General features: G+C 46.5%; 1 pseudogene; it reads left to right on the forward strand.

Annotated features, from left to right (window-relative positions):
- Positions 1-3,465: 3,465 nt before the first annotated feature.
- On the forward strand, positions 3,466-3,583 carry LOC124720568 (annotated as a pseudogene).
- The last annotated feature ends 821 nt before the right edge of the window (positions 3,584-4,404 follow it).

The raw sequence follows: 4,404 nt of genomic DNA on the forward strand, positions 1-4,404 counted from the left end.
ATCAGGCAGGCTTTCGCCCACACCGATCCTGCACAGAGCGGATCTGCAACCTGAAGATAACACGAGGGGCGTTTGAAAAGTCCGTGCAAAAATAAAAACTACTTACGTGTTCGAGGTAAACCTTTTTTATTTTTCGATATAGTCTCCTTTTAGACTTTTACACTTCGTTCGACGCTGTTCTAATTTGTTGATCCCTTCCGATTAATAGGAATTGTCCAAGTCTGCAAAATAACTATTAGTTGCTGCAATCACCTCCTCGTTTGAATAAAATCATTGTACCGCCAGCCATTTCTTCAAATTGAGGAACAAGTAGTAGTCCGAGGGAGCCAAGTCTGGAGAATAGGGGGGGGGGGGGGGGAAAGGAGTTGGAATCCTGTTTCCATTAATTTTGCGACCACACCTACTGAGGTGTGTGCTGGTGCATTGTCGTGATGGAAAAGAACTTTTTTGCGGTCCAATCGCCATCGTTTTTCTTCCAGCTCCGTTTTCAAACGGTCCAATAACGATGAAAAATATGCACCTGTAATAGTTTTACCCATTTTCAGATAGTCGATGAGGATTATCCCTTGCGAATCTCAAAACACAGTCGCCAAAACCTTTTCGGCCGAAGGAATGGTCTTCGCCTTTTTTGGTGCAGATTCTTTCTTGCAAACCCATTACTTGTTGTTTGGTCTCAGGAGCATAGTAATGTATCCATGTTTCATCCACAGTGACTGACACGACGCTTAAAGTCCTGCGGATTCTTCCTGAACAGCTGCAGACCATCCTTGCAACACTCCACACGATTCCGTATTCGGTCAACCGCGAGCAATCGCAGAAGCCATCTTCGGATAGCTTTCTCGTGCCCACAGCACTAGGAAGCAAAAACTTTATTATTGCGAACTTAATTATTATTATTACTAGTGCTGCATTAACTTTAATAATGCAACATAAAAACCTAGTTTTTACTAAGCGTGTGACGCAAGTATGAGAAAACCACATTTTTATTTTATGCTTCCATAAACTCTCTACTTCGCCTACGAACTCAGAAACAACATGAAGTATATATAGGGTGCAAACGATCATTTTTTGCAACGTAGCGTAGCTATGTAGGGGAAGTCGAAACGAAGAATTTTATACAACACACTTGTGGTCTATTAAGTTGGGAAACAGCCACCAACAGGTTTACAAGACTACATGAGCTACTATAGCCCATGCACGTCGCGTGAGATTTTCATGTTCTCTTCTCCAGCTCTCTACACATCGTCATCGATTGTTTCGCCATTGTTGCTTGCATTAGCTTGTTATTTCTTAACTGCCTAATTATTACATGTTTGTCTGTTTGTTGTATCTGCTCGTAACGGGCAACACATCGTCCGTAATTGGCGAGCAGTCTGTACTCGGGGCCGGTTTTCCGTGCGCCACCCTACATTATTCCCCTGCGATCATCCACACAAGGCTACGGTTGGCTAAACAAGAGGTTCTGCAGAATCACAGAAATTACTTCTAAAAGCGTGTAGGAATTCTGTAATGAATAAAAACTCTATACTCCAGGAGGGAGGCAAGTGGCCCCTCTTGGTGCCCTCCATCCTTCAGTCACCTACACTACTAGTTTTCAGTTTTTCATGAGAACCATATACCAGGCACAAATGAACGGTGAACGAGTAAAAATGAACGGTTCCCAAAAAAGAACGATCAGCAGTGAACTAAAGTGCGCGTCATTTACGACGGCGGCCGAGTTTAGGTTCGTTCTGCGCATCTGACGTCACAAAACACAGTCAGCCAATGAACAGAGAATGACGTTGCCAGAGCTCGACTGCAGTGCAGAGCACGGACGAGCGTCTTCAGTTTTAGAAACGTTCGCTCATAAATAGAGAAATTGAAGAAAAGCAATGCCTGGATAGCAGAGTTTCTTTTATAGATAGTTTGGAAAAAAGCATTGTTTATATCAATTGCTTCATATTCTATTAATTAATTAAACGAAACGAGCAATAAGCCTCCTAATTCAGGCGATAGCAAGGAAAGGTGTTTGTATCATTCTCACTAACCGCTTTCTCGCAATAAAGAACAGCGGTAATTGTTTATTTCCTATTGTACTTCGACGAAACGTGAATAATTAATAGTCATACCAACAGTGTTCATCGGTTGTTTGCGTGAGACTTTAAAGTCCTCCAGTTGATGCATTGAATGACGAGCTGCGGTAGTGTAATGGTTAACGTGTATGGCTGCTAAGTAAAAGGTTCTGAGTGCAAAACTTGTTTGGTGCTTAATATTTTCTTTATTTGAAAACGATATCGAAGTGTCTTACTTCATGAATTTTATTCGCTTGAATGTAATTTTTTCAAATTTCTAATGGCAACTAAAATCGACCATATGGAAAGTATACGCTATGGACTTTTACCTCTGCAAACTCTTCAAAATTTCGTGCAATGGTTTACTACATCTAATGCTGCACAATAACTGCGTCGAACATCGAAACAAAATTAAGTCATTTATGGGGGGAAGATGTCAGTCAAGAAAATGTGTAAAAATCAAATTTTTGGGCCAAATAGTTTTTGTGAAATCGAATGATAAAGTGTGTCAAAGCAGTCGGAACACCGTGTGTCTGCACAGGCGAGCAGTGCAGTGATGACAAAATCGCGCACAGCGCGGAATGCGGGGAGCACGTGTCTGTAGCAGCGAAAGGGTTAATGCGGACGTGGTGGCTTTACTTCATGAACTGCGCGCTCCCCCCTAAACCTAAGTTTGCCAACTATACTGTACTATGGCGCTGCTTCTCTTGGCGCGTACAACTGGCAACGCAGCAATCTCCCGCGTCTGGGCGGTCATGCGCGAACCGCCAAGATAAAAGAATTGAACTATAGTTCCCGAGTATGAACGAGTTTGCCCATCTGCGCTGTACGTGCACGTCGCTGCTGCTGGGCTCCTGTCGCCTCAGTGTGGGTGGGACAGTGGGCAGCCGGCCAGGTGTACAGCACAGCACCGCCTCCAAGGCCGCCCCCACACTCGTTGCGAAACCCGCCGGCATTTCCGCCTCGGTCCACCGCCGTGACGGTGCGGTGTCGGCGCCGGCCCACTCGTTACTGCTGGCGGTCGTACACTGCGTGACCAAAAGTATCCGGACAGCTTTCTGAAAACGGCTTACAAGTTCGTGGCGCCCTCCATCGGCAATCCTCGGATTCAATATGGTGTTGGCCCACCCTTAAGCCGTCGGCACACGGACCGTGCTGTCGAACGTGAACGTTGAGCGTGCCGAGTTCAACGCGCTGCTGAACGCTCAGGAACGATGCGACTTGTGCACACGGTACGTGGGCCCCAACGTGGTGTACGCAATCGGAACGCACTCCAGCGGTAGTTGAGGGATGTTTCTACTTCGTAAATCACACTGTTTACTCAACGGAATGTTTCCTGAAAGTTTGGCCGTACCTTTTTGTAACACCCTGTATAACTCTTTAATGAGCCTTTTGCTACTTTTATGAACTAGCCGGCAACGTTCTTGCCGCAGTGGATACACCGGTTCCCGTCAGATCACCGCAGTTAAGCGCTGTCGGGCGTGGTCGGCACTTGGGTGGGTGACCGTCTGGGCGGCCATGCGCTGTTGCCATTTTTCGGGGTACACTCAGCCTCGTGATGCCAATTGAGGAACTACTCGACCGAATAGTAGCGGCTTCGGTCAAGAATACCAGCATAACGAATGGGAGAGCGGTGTGCTGATCACAGACGCCCCTCCTTATCCGCGTCCTCATCAGGATGACACGGCGGTCGGACGGTCCCGATGGGCCACTTGTGGCATGAAAACGGAGTGCTTCATGAAGTAGCCACACAGAATGTGCGAACTTCTTACATAGAGAGTTTCGACTTTCGCAACAAGTAGAGCTAGTATTCCACTGCGTACGGCGCAAGTGCTAGTCTGACGTGAAGAAAGTTTGAACTGTGGACGAATGCTCCTCGCGGTGCTCTGAAAGAACTGTGTATGTTTTGGGTCCCGGTTATCGGACAATAGAGGGCAGTGACCGCGCCTAAGGATTAGGTCATAGCTTGTATCTCCTCTGTTGGCACTGCAATCGTCTTTGACGTGCCGGCAACAACATCGCCAGTACCTGAGAAGCGCTTTATCTGCAAGGTGTACAACTTTGCTTCCGCCGTTTTTTCCGCAACATCTGAGGCTTTAATGAAACAAATTGGTTACACACGTATCACTCAAAGTAGTTTCCATCCCTGGCTACTACTTTCTCCCATCTTTCGGGCAGTGTACGAATCCTGCGTCGAAAAAATTGTTCAACTTTTGAAGCGATCCACGAATCGATCCAAGTTGTGACTTCTTCATGAGACCAGAAGTGTTGGTCAGCCAGGCCGTGCGCCATTGATCTAAACAGGTGATAGTCAGAGGGAGCAATGTATGGAGAATACGGCGGGTGCGGTAGG

The sequence above is a fragment of the Schistocerca piceifrons genome, chromosome 11 (assembly GCF_021461385.2).
Source record: "Schistocerca piceifrons isolate TAMUIC-IGC-003096 chromosome 11, iqSchPice1.1, whole genome shotgun sequence".
NCBI classification, from domain to species: Eukaryota; Metazoa; Arthropoda; class Insecta; order Orthoptera; family Acrididae; genus Schistocerca; species Schistocerca piceifrons.